Source organism: Syngnathoides biaculeatus, chromosome 13, assembly GCF_019802595.1.
Source record: "Syngnathoides biaculeatus isolate LvHL_M chromosome 13, ASM1980259v1, whole genome shotgun sequence".
NCBI lineage: Eukaryota > Metazoa > Chordata > Actinopteri > Syngnathiformes > Syngnathidae > Syngnathoides > Syngnathoides biaculeatus.
In genome coordinates, this window is record NC_084652.1 from 19,751,435 (window position 1) to 19,764,768 (window position 13,334).

Genomic DNA, 13,334 nt, shown 5'->3' on the forward strand with positions numbered 1-13,334 from the left:
ACCAGATTAGGGAGAGCATAGCATACTGAGTTCTAGCTGGGATTCTGTGGCCTCTTGACTTTTTCACTAGGCAGATAAAGTGGATGTGATTGTTTATTTAAACTTTGACGCTTGTGCTGATAAGTGAGTGGTAATTGGGAAAATGTCGTAAGGTTGAAGGAACAGTCTTTTGATAATGATGAAGTGAAGATTTATGTTCTTGTAACTACAAAAATGTTAGCATCTACACAGATTAATTTAGTGTTCTGACACAGGAGAACGAGAGAATTCTGGAAAGGTAGCAAAAAAATATGGAAAAGATGACAGATTATCATTAAAAGAAAAATACGACGATAGAAGAGGTTTCCAAAAGAGTATTAGAAAGGAAGCTTTGGGATTAAAACTCTGACTCTCATCTATAATCAGCTTCATCTTCTTTCTCAGTAGCTCAGTAATATGTGTATTCTGGCGAGGAGGGAAGCTCCGAGCTGTTTTCCGGTGGGACACAACACAATGAAAGATCTGCCTGCAAGCAAAGTAAAAACAGACAGATGTACACACACACACACATGCACACTACCCACACACAGGCACACAACTACACGTGTATAGAGACATGCACGACTTCCACAAACACAGACGCTGACACAGACTTTAGAAGTCTTGTTGGTATGCACAAATAGAAATTAAAATAACCTAAATCAGCAAAACATTTTTTCAACAATATAAACATCCCTGAATTAGCTGTAAAAAAAACAAAAACAAAAAGCAAACAAAAAAAAAACAGTACAAAGTTCATTAAAAGACATACCAACAGAAAACGGTTCAAGCTCCAAGGCTGCTATAATGCTGAATTTATTAAACATTTCTAGTCAATACTGCTGCCTCTATCTTTCAGACCAGTGCATTCAAAAAAACACCAAAACAAATAAGTATTTTTTTCATCGCTGAAGAAAGAGTTGTTAATCACATGCATCACGATGCTGCCTCTCTTTTTTATTTTTTTTTTTTTTTTTTAAATGACTTGTCATATTTCTTAACCCTTCTGGCATGATCCTGCTGCTCCAGCCCGGGCTGTGCGGGTGCCCGCGCGGTCGTGCTAATTGGGAGTCACACCTGCGCCTCATGATTGCTGATTATCCCCTGTATATATAGGACCCGGTGACGACTTGTCCTCGGCCAGATCGTTGAGGTTCATGTCCCGTTTCAGCACTCTCGTATCCCTGATCGTCAACCCGTGTGTACCGACCTTCACCTGTTCTCCGACCGACCCCGTAAGCCTGACTCCTTTGACACTTCCGCCTGCTTTGATCGTTCTCCCGTGTACCGACTCCTGCCTGCCCGCTCACCTGCTCTCTTCGCCCGACGTCCCAACTGCCACTGGTGCACCTCACTCCCTGCCCGATCCCCGACCACGAAATAATAAATATTTTTCCCCGAACTACCTTGCATCTCCCGAGTCCTGCATTTGGGTCCTACCTCCGTTCCGATGGGCCGTGACACCTTCCCCTTCAGCAAAGCTGGTAAACTCAAATGACTCCAGTTTACCCAACATAAGCAAAGCGATAGATGCTGCACAGTGATGCATCTGGCTATTTAACTGTGGTTTATGGGGGTCTTTTTATTACTCTTGTCTGTTTGGGTTCAGGCACAGTATTTTGAGCTAAATCAGCACTTACAGTTTATATATTGCTTCTATGTATGGTAAATGCAAACATGAATGCTTTTACTTTGACAACATGCTTGGTTTTTTTGTTTGTTTTTTTTTCTGACCAGACAGACATTATATATTTTATTTCTTAATTTCCTCTGGGATTTATCTGCCATATTTTATTTTACCTCCCTTCAACGTTAGTGTCCATTTGTTTAGTAACTGTTCTTGGGCAATCTGTTCCCCACACTTAATTAACCAGCTAGTATTTATCTGAAAATATAAGATTGGCATGGCAAGTTCTGTTTGTATTGAAGACATAAGGCCTTTTTTTTTTTGTTTTAGTCACTTGAAGTTCCTTTGTTTAGATATTGTTTAACCAACAATCACAACTAAGTCAATTATTAATTGGCCAAAATGCAATACAAGTCTTCTGTGGGAAGTGTAGTGTAGTCCATCCATCCATACTGCTTATTATCACTAGGGTTCCGGTTGTGCCGGCATCTTTCTCAGTTAACTCTGGCCGAGAGGTGGGGTGCACCCTGCATTGGTTACCAGCCAATTGCTTGGCACTTATAGACATTTGTCTATCAGTAATGTACAAATTCACATCTATGGACAATGTAGACTTGAGTCTTCAATTAGCCTTGGGTGTATGTTTTTGGAATGTGGTAGAAAACCGGAGTACATAAAAAAAAAAAAAAAATCCACACAGTCAACAAAGAAAAAATGAAACTTACAAGATGGTGCCTATCTGTGTGGTCGCCTCAGTAACATGGTCTCAAGTACGGTCTATGTTTTTGTGTTTTTCGTTCATCTCTGGACTCACATACACAAGGAAAGACTTGCATCAGGGAGTCTACCCGGTACATTTTTTTCAACAACTTTCACTTATCTCATTTTTTTTTCTTCGGGTTACTCACTGAGGCAGCGACAGCGGTCTTTGTGGCAATTGGATTGAGCCGGGATCCTAGTGAAGCTCTGCAAGAAAGGGCACAGTTTGCTGTTTCCGTCGATCCATCTCGCGAACCTGTACTCTCTTTCCAACAAAATAGACAAGTTTCATGTTCTGATAAAAACCTGCAAAGATTCTGAACATTCCGCTGCCCTGTGCTTCACGGAGACTTGGCTTTGTGAAGCTGTCCCGAATATTGTTTTATATCAATGAAAAATGATTGCTTGAACATCACAGAGCTCAGCACGCACTGCAGCCTGCTTTTAGAGTCTCTGTTTTGGAAATGTAAGCCATTCTACTCACCGTGTGAGTTTGCCTTCTTCATTCTTGCCAGTGTTTACCCGCCGCCTCAACCTAATATGAACGCAGCACTCCTAACGCACGCTGACAAAATAAACAAAATGACACAAAAAGTAAATAAAAGGTTGTTGTTTTAATGTTTTATAGACCTCTAGGATATAAGAGAAAATTGCTGATTTTTCAGAGCTGCTATCAATTATTTGTATCGACTACAACTATTTTGTCATAATGGGAGATTTAAAATTCATGTGGCAAAAACATGGCAAAAAATCCAAAGAACTCTCTGCTATACTAGACAGATTTGACCTCTTTCAATATATAAGGAGACCAATCCACACTCAGGGTTACGTGTTAGACCTGGTCATCTCTAAGGATGTTGAAATTCAATTTATTGACATTAAGGATATGGCTTTTTCTGACCATTTATGTGTATTTTTTAAATTACAGATTCTTACAGTCTCTGTATCTGTTAAGAAAAGGTACATAAATGAGACTACCCCCACTAAGTTTATGGAGACCATAGTTATAGTCATAAACTATGAATACTGAGACAGTTGATAAACCTTTGGACAATTTCGCCTGTAAAATATCAAACGTCCTGTCGCTCCTATTAAAACCGACACAATCTTGAGGCGACCTTAAACACCGTGCAGGTGCACAATGATGGTCAAGAGCTCTAAATCAAAGAGCAGGAAATCGGAACATAAATGGAAAAAAACTAAATTCCAAATTGGCTATAAAGTCTACAAGTTAATCAGGGCTGGACAGAAACACTTCATCAGAAAAAATTCAACAATACTCGCACCCAGTTTGCTGTGGTTGACAAGCTCACCCTCCCCCCAATCAGATAGCTCCAAAACGCCTAACTGCTGATAAATGCAAATAATTTTCCTGTTATTTTAGTGAAAAATATACAACCCATCAGGTTACATATCAGTACATATCCAAAAAATGATGAAATGATGATAATGATGAGTTGATGCCACTCAGGAAAAATGTACCATTAGAATTTGATACAGTCTGAAAGTCTACTAAAAATGAGAGAAAACGGTTCTGCAGCTGAAACCATCAATGAGCTTTCTTGACTTAATACAATCTGACTTTTTCCAAGCTATTGCGAAGTACGTGGTTGCTAATTTTCAGCAAATAATCAATTGCACATTTCAGTCAGGGGTGTTTCCTAATGCTCTCAAAGTAGTTCTAACCGGAACAAAGATGTCAGAGCCTATCACTTCATTTCTACAGTATTTACACTGGCTTCCAGTTAGCTTTAGAATAGATTTTAAAGTTGTGCTGCTGGTCTATGAATAAGTAAACTACTTAGGTCCTGAATTCATGAAAGAATTGCTATTGGAATATAAACCCAGTAAAGCTCTGAGATCTACAGACTCGGGTCAAATAGTGAACACAAAGTTCAAAGCAAACATCATGAAGCAGCATTTAGCTATTATACGGCATACAAATGCAATAAGATGCCAACAGAGGTGATGTCAGCCCCAAGTGTGAATGTTTTAAATCCACTTTAAAAGCTCTTTTTGTCATGCTTTTTAGACTATTTCAATTTTCAATCATTCTCTCACTCTATGCTGTTTTAAAGCCTTACATATGTTTTTAAATGCTTTCAAAAATCTATTCAAAAGCCTTTACTGTCATTATATGTTTGTGCATACGGGATAATGAGCGCTAATCCGCAAGGTGCTTAAACAAATATAAATTTTGTACAATAAAACATTGTGAGGCAGTGACTCAAATGAAATAAATGTTTACAACAAAAACACAGTTATTGCTAAAAATAAAACTAAAGAATCAGGTATTCACAGTTTTATTGCCCATGTCTAGCCATTGATAAGATTATTACACATTTATATTCAGTTATTGCAAAAAGTAATAAAAACAAAAACTAAAAGTGCAGTTGCATAGATTTTCATTCCGGTGGTGAGGTAGTGTTTCTGTTCAGTGGTCTTGAGTTCAATGTGTTAATGATCCTAGGGAAAAAATGTCCTTGACTCTGTTTGGGTTTTGTAGGACCTGTAATGCCTGCCAGAGGGCAGCAGCCTAAACAGGTGGTGACCAGGGCGGGAAGAATCCTTACCAATATGAGTAGCTCTGCTATGGTAACGACAGCTGGTACTCACCACTAGGGAAACCAGCCACTGATCTTCTGGGCGCTGTTTGTCATTCTTTGCAGAGCTCTCCTGTCTGCTGTTGTACACGCAGCATACCACACTGTGATTCAGTATGCGAGGTGGTTCTTTAGAAAACCAGCATCAGCTTAGCTTCAAGCTTGTTCTTCCTGAGCACTCTCAGGAAGCTGAGTCACTGCTAAGCCTTTCTCACCGCCACCGTAGTGTTGACAGTCCAAGTGAGTTTGTATATAATGTGGACTCCCAGAAATCTGAAAAAGTCCACCCCGTCCACACACACTCCACATTGATGAACAATAGGGCCAGGTCCAGGTTGCATTTTTGGAAGTTCTGAGGTTTCGGAAGATGATTTTGTTGTTGTTTGTGTTGTTTAGTGTGAGGTTTCAAACACCATTTTAACAACCTCATCTATGAAGGGATACTCTTCTCCTTTTGAGATGAGCCTGCCCACGGTGGTATCAGCAAACTTGATGATGGAGCTTGTTTTTGGTGTACTATAGTTTGTGGTGTGTTGTAATCCCTCCCACATACTTTTTGAGTTGTTTTCTGTGAAACACTTCTCAATGTTCCTTTTGTAGGCTGCCTTGGCCTCTCTTCAAGTCAGCTCTGGCAGCACTGTACTGTGCCTTGTCCCCTGACCTGAAGGCACCGTTGCGTTACTCTGGTGTTATCCAGAGAGTGCGTGAAACAGTGCATGAAAAATAGTCCTGTAGCTGAGCGAAGGCATTCTCATCTTAGCAGCCAGGCCTGACCAACATCCTCACTTTTGCATTTGCTCCCTCACCCTTGCTTGCTGGAACCGACTATCCATGGAGATCCTGGTGGTCTTGAGATGTCCTCTGGAATATTTTTTTCCCCCCGCTATTGTCATGTTTGATTGATAGTTTGTTTTAGTCCCAGATCTATCAGGTCCTGGAAGCTATAGGTAAATGTAGCTTCACAAAAATTAACAAAAAACACCAAAACAATTAAAAAGAAAAAGCACCCAACTGGAGAGCTAAGCACTGCTGCTGAACCGTTTTTTTCCCCCAGTGTTTTAGTCAATTGTATCAAATTCTGACAAGGTAATTGAGCTTTCCCTTGGTGGCTTCCGATGTAGTAAAATTTTATCATTTTTCTGATTTGTGCTGATATTTGACCTGATGGATTTTTTTTCATTAAAATAATTAAATTCATTGCATTTATCAGCTATTAGAAGCCATCTTTTGTTCGAGGGGGTTGTGAGCTTGTCAGCCACAGTAAATGGTGCGGTTATTGTTGAAGTTATTGATGATTCCAGTAAACTATTGTTGTGTAGACCTGACTAACTCTTAAGATAACAACGACTTAGTCAATGACATAGTCAATTTAGAGTTTGTTCTCCACTTGCGTTCTGCTATCCTTCACTTTGATTTGGAGCTCTTGACCAAAAGGATTAAAAGACATTGAAAAGCAAAACTTGGAATCAACAATCGAACGTGACACTTTCTGCAGTCAGGTTGGCTTTCTAAATATGAATCAGTGATAATTGTTTCATCCGAATAAAGGGTCAAGTTTTCAAGGTATCCAAAATATTTGAAATTTTGATTATGAGCTCAGATTTTACATTTAAGAGCTTGAAATACCAGCATTTCTTCATTCCAGGAGGTGTCAGTTATGATCAATGCTAGCCTCATTTGCTGAAGCTACCCACAGCAAGTGTAATGGAAACACAAACCACAGGGGCCACAGGAAATGTTTGGTACCAGGAACTCCTGCTACCACGAGCTCAAAGTTCCTGGTCTGCTTGGTTGAAAAGCCTCTAAATGTCCGATAGTGAAAGACCAAATTTTGTCTTTCATCTGATCCAGGAAATAATGAAACTGGCCCTAACATACACTATGTAATATGAAAAACCACTACTCATAGTATTAGAGAGAAACAGTTTTGTTCTCTGAAATCATAACAGTAAGCACAAAAGTCAACTTGACCTCATTGTTGGTGACATAATGTCAGATCCAAACACGGCACCTGACGACAGCGGGACGATAGCATGAAGCCCAGGTTGGGAGACAGTCGGCACTGCCCCGTTCCCTGAATGAAAAAGCCATGTTGTCTCTGGTAAAAATTTACAAAACTGTATGTTTCTTTCGGCGTCGCCACAGCGCGTCATCTCAGATGAACGCATATATATGTTTGGCACAATTTTTACGCCGGATGCCCTTCCTGACGCAACCCTTCTCAGGGAGTGGAGGCCCCCGTGGGATACGAACCCACAACCCCTGGTTCATCGAGCCACGGGGCCTCTAAAAATTTACAAAACTATCTGTTGTAAAATGAGCATCTTCAGCTATTGATTTTGAGATTCAGCTCACCATCTGCTTGTCTTCAAAAAGTCAGTCCATTGCTTTTTTTATGTGCTCATATATTGGGATTTTAAAAAACTGTCACTGAGCTGTTCTCGAAATTGAGGCATCCAGCAAAGATGCATTTTGCGATGTAGTTATACAGTAGTTAGTTTGCCTAACTGCAAGTTGGAGTTGTAAATGGGCCTTTTTATGGACGCTAACAATGGGCAAACCAACGTCAAACTAGCCAAATCATGTGACGTCACTTTAGTGGGGGAGGATACTTGTGATAGAACGTGTTTGCCCCAGCCTCGTAATATCATGGGGCTGTGTTTTATCCCTATCCACAAAATGAGGACATTTCATGCAGTGAAAAGATGCTTAAACTATATCTAAACAATTCAGCACTATATTCTGTCTTTGTATACGTTCTCAACAATTCAAACATATTTAATGTAATTTGAATTAAAAGAGAGATATCTGCTTAGGGCCCCATTATCAAAGTCAGATTTAATATTATTTTATCTTCCCAGCCTGTGCTCTGCTGAGTCACATTGCAGTTCTATCCATCCAGTCAACCATCATCTAAGCCGCTTATCCTCATAAGAGTTGCGTGACACATTGCAGTTAATTTCTAAAATAATGTTTTCTTCACCCTAATCATTTTTCACTGAAGCAACCCTTAACAGATATTATATGATTTACCTTTTTCAGTACCGGTCCTTCCTCCACTGGTATTACATGCTGGTTCAATGCTGCTCGTCAGACTGCTGTAATATTCTAGTGACAACAAAGATCAGCAAAGCTCAAGTGTGCTGATAAGCGTGAGACTCATAAATAGGGAATAGTCAACCTTATACCCCTCTCTCACCCATCATATATACTACAGCTGTGACACTTATGAGAAACATTAAAGAGTGACACAGGCTTGGTAATACAGTATGTTGTTGACGCAGCTCGCTGGCGGCTGTGTCATACGAAGGCAGGGATACTGGATTTGTTTGTGTTATCTGCAGAGGTTTCATAGGCTCAGTGTCATTAGCGCAAATGGGTCAAAGATGAGTTGTCTCACAACGCAAGCTTGGGTCAGCACTTACAATATGACAGGACTTTAATGCAGCAAACTGACCTTCCCTCACAAAGCCATTGGCACTCTAATTACCACCGTTCACCACAATTCCATCATTTTTAAATTACTCACCTCTCTATTAAATATATTTTCATAAATTGAATCGTGTGACTCCGCTATATTTGTTTCGTTATCATTAATAATACTCAATGCAGCCCTATGGGGGCACAAACCAGTGCAATCTGTAGGCCGGTCCCAAGCCCGGATAAATGCAGAGGGTTGCGTCAGGAAGGGCATCCGGCGTAAAAACTGTGCCAAACAAATATGAGCGTTCATCTAAAGAATCCCATACCAGATCGGTCGTGGCCCGGGTTAACAACGCCCGCCCCCGGCACTGCTAACCTGCAGGGCGTCGGTGGAAATTCAGCTACTGTGGGTCGAAGACAAAGAAGAGGAGGAAACCGGATCCAGCGTCAGAAGAAAAATAGGAATGCACAGAGCCTACAACTGAGTGTAGGGACTTTGAATGTTGGGACTATGACAGGAAAAGCACAGGAGTTGGTTGACATGATGATTAGGAGAAAGGTTGATATTCTGTGCATCCAAGAGAGCAGGTGGAAAGGTAGTAAGGCTAGAAGTTTGGGAGCAGGGTTTAAATTATTCTACCACGGAGTAGATGGGAAGAGAAATGGAGTAGGGGTTATTTTAAAGGAAGAGCTGGCTAAGAATGTCTTGGAGGTGAAAAGAGTATCAGATCGAGTGATGAGACTAAAATTTGAAATTGAGGGTGTTATGTATAATGTGGTTAGCGGCTATGCACCACAGGTAGGATGTGACCAAGAGTTGAAAGAGAAATTCTGGAAGGAACTAGATGAAGTAGTTCTGAGCATCCCAGACAGCGAGAGAGTTGTGATTGGTGCAGATTGTAATGGACATATTGGTAAAGGAAACAGGGGCGATGAAGAAGTGATGGGTAAGTACGGCATCCAGGAAAGGAACTTTGAAGGGCAGATGGTGGTGGACTTTGCAAAAAGGATGGAGATGGCTGTAGTGAACACTTATTTCCAGAAGAGGGAGGAACATATAGTGACCTACAAGAGCGGAGGTAGAACCACGCAGGTAGATTATATTTTGTGCAGACGATGTAATCTGAAGGAGGTTACTGACTGTAAAGTAGTGGTAGGGGAGAGTGTTGCTCGACAGCAAAGGATGGTAGTATGTAGGATGATTCTGGTGGTGGGTAGGAAGATTAAGAAGACAAAGGTAGAGCAGAGAACCATGTGGTGGAAGCTGAAAAAGGAAGAATGTTGTGCAGCCTTCCGGAAAGAGGTGAGACAGGCTCTCGATGGACAACCGAAGCTCCCGGAAGACTGGACGACGACAGCCAAGGTGATCAGAGAGACAGGCAGGAGAGTACTTGGTGTGTCATCTGGTAGGAAAGGGGAGAAGGAGACTTGGTGGTGGAACCCCAAAATACAGGGAGTCATACAAGGTAAGAGATTAGCGAAGAAGAAGTGGGATACTGAGAGGACTGAGGAGAGGCGAAAGGAGTACATCGAGATGCGACGTAGGGCAAAGGTAGAGGTGGCAAAGGCTAAACAAGAGGCATATGAAGACATGTACACCAGGTTGGACACGAAAGAAGGAGAAAAGGATCTCTACAGGTTGGCCAGACAGAGGGATAGAGATGGGAAGGATGTGCAGCAGGTCAGGGTGATTAAGGATAGAGATGGAAATGTGTTGACTGGTGCCGGTAGTGTACTAAATAGATGGAAAGAATACTTTGAGAAGTTGATGAATGAAGAAAATGAGAGAGAAGGAAGAGTTGAAGAGGCAAGAGTGAAGGACCAGGAAGTGGAAATGATTACTAAGGGGGAAGTCAGAAAGGCACTACAAAGGATGAAAACTGGAAAGGCAGTTGGTCCTGATGACATACCGGTAGAGGTATGGAAGCAATTTGGAGAGATGGCTGTGGACTTTTTGACCAACTTATTCAACAGAATACTAGCGGGCGAAAAGATGCCTGAAGAATGGAGGAAAAGTGTTCTAGTTCCCATTTTTAAGAACAAAGGGGATGTTCAGAGCTGTGGGAACTATAGAGGAATAAAGTTGATGAGCCACACAATGAAGTTATGGGAAAGAGTAGTGGAGGCTAGACTCAGGACAGAAGTAAGTATCTGCGAGCAACAGTATGGTTTCATGCCTAGAAAGAGTACCACAGATGCATTATTTGCCTTGAGGATGCTCGTGGAAAAGTACAGAGAAGGTCAGAAGGAGCTACATTGCGTCTTTGTGGATCTAGAGAAAGCCTATGACAGAGTACCAAGAGAGGAACTGTGGTACTGCATGCGTAAGTCTGGTGTGGTAGAGAACTATGTTAAAATAGTACAGGACATGTATGATGGCAGCAGAACAATGGTGAGGTGTGCCTTAGGTGTGACAGAGGAATTTAAGGTGGAGGTGGGACTGCATCAGGGATCAGCTCTGAGCCCCTTCCTGTTTGCAGTGGTAATGGATAGGCTGACAGATGAGGTTAGACTGGAATCCCCTTGGACCATGATGTTCGCAGATGATATTGTCATATGCAGTGAAAGCAGGGAGCATGCAGAGGAACAATTGGAAAGATGGAGACATGCACTGGAAAGGAGAGGAATGAAGATTAGCCGAAGTAAAACAGAATATATGTGCGTGAATGAGAAAAGTGGAGGGGGAAGAGTGAGGCTACAGGGAGAAGAGATAGCGAGGGTCGACGACTTCAAATACTTGGGGTCAACAATACAGAGCAATAGAGAGTGTGGTCAGGAAGTGAAGAAACGGGTCCAAGCAGGTTGGAACAGCTGGCGAAAGGTGTCTGGTGTGTTATGTGACAGAAGAGTGTCTGCTAGGATGAAGGGCAAAGTTTACAAAACAGTGGTGAGGCCGGCCATGATGTACGGATTAGAGACAGTGGCACTGAAGAAACAACAGGAATCTGAACTGGAGGTGGCAGAAATGAAGATGTTGAGGTTCTCGCTCGGAGTGACCAGGTTGGATAGGATTAGAAATGAGCTCATTAGAGGGACAGCCAAAGCTGGATGTTTTGGAGACAAGATTCGAGAGAGCAAACTTCGATGGTTTGGACATGTTCAGAGGCGAGAGAGTGAGTATATTGGTAGAAGGATGCTGAGGATGGAGCTCCCAGGCAAAAGAGCGAGAGGAAGACCAAAGAGAAGGTTTATGGATGTAGTGAGGGAAGACATGAGGGCAGTTGGGGTTAGAGAGGAAGATGCAGGAGATAGGCTAAGATGGCAAAAGATGACACGCTGTGGCGACCCCTAACGGGACAAGCCGAAAGGAAAAGAAGAAGAAGATCATTAATAATACTCAAAGCGGTTTCATGTATTGAGGTTGAGAGTTACGGCATCTTCAAAGATCCTCTTATAAGATTTTAATCCCATTATTTATCCTAAGCAATTCTAAGTGATGTGAATAGTAGAAGTTCTGAAATTGGAAAGAAATAATCCAAGTCAGGGTCATATTACTAGTCTTTATACTGACTTCTTAAAATGGGCACATGAATAAAATAACCTTGTCGGCAGTTGAACAGTGTACAGAGCCTTTTTTCCCCACTCATGTTCTTGAGATTTGAACAGATGAGCACCTTTAAAATTGCCCAGTGCAAGTGGTAAAAGCCAATTTTGTCATATGTTCGGAAGAGAAGGTGGTGTACTTTTCCCTAAAACTGAGATAAATGTAGAGCACAGACACAAAGCGTGGAATTTAATTGACTAGGCTATTACAAGCCCAATTCCAATTAAATTGGGATTTTGGATTGAACATAAATGAAAACAGAATTCAGTGTTCCCTCACGATAACACGGTTAACGTTGTGACTTCGGTATTAGACTTTTTTTTTCTATGTATAATTTTTTTTTACAGTGCAGCAGGGTTTTGTTTTTTTTAATAGCGTATGACTGCACACTGTGTTCTGTATCTGGATCTTGGGAAGTACCGGGGGTGGCCAACGGGCCCCACGGTGTTTCGGCACACCATTACAAAGTGTCATGGCTTCAGTTCTTAAAGATAATCGAATGTGCCATGTCTGTTTATAAGAATATTTGCGCCCATAGGAAAAAAGAGTGCCAACGACGACACAGAGCTCCAATGGGCAGAAGAACTGTAAAATACGCCCGTCATTAATCATTTTTTGGTGTCCAACCTTAATTTTTAACTTGGCGGATTTCCACTCTGCATCAGTCCATCTTCGATGAGCTTAGGTCCAGAGAACCGGGCGACGTTTGAGTGCTGTTGATAAATGGCTTTTACTTTTTACTTGCACGGTAAAGTAAGTTGTAATTATGGCTGTAGCGCCAAACTGTATTTACTGACATTGTTTTTCTCAAGTGTTCCTGAGCCCATGTAGTGATATCCTTTACAAATTGACATCGGTTTTTGATGCATCGGCAGGTAAGGGATTGAAGGTGATCGGCATTCAATGTAGGTTTTTGACTTGCCACTTACATGCAGTGATGTCTCTGGATTTTCTGAACCTTTCAATGATATTATGGATGATGCAATCCCTAAATGCCTTATTGTACGCTGAGGAACATTGTCCTGAAACTGTTTTTCTCACACACTTGTTCAGAAGTTGAATCTCGCCCCATCTTTGCGTGTGAATGATTGAGCAATTCAGGGAAGCTCGTTTTATACACAATCACGACACCCACCTGTACCGGATTAGCCTGTTCACCTGTGGGATGTTCCAAATTGGTGTGTTTTTGGGAAAAGATACAGCCATAAAATTCCAACTTGATAATTATTTCCTAAAAAGAACAAAGTTCATCAGTTTGAACTTAAAATATCTTGAACTTGTAATGTTTTAAATTAAATGCAGTTTAAACTTGATTTGCAAATCATTGTATTCTGCTTTTATTTGTTGAACACAACATCCC

The 13,334-nt window shown here is 41.3% G+C and overlaps 1 protein-coding gene across 12 annotated transcripts in view; it reads left to right on the forward strand.

The window, feature by feature from the left end:
• The window catches only part of carmil3 (capping protein regulator and myosin 1 linker 3), a 140,964-nt gene that overhangs the window by 67,239 nt on the left and 60,391 nt on the right, over positions 1-13,334 (forward strand). The gene's annotated exons all lie outside the window — the stretch shown is intronic.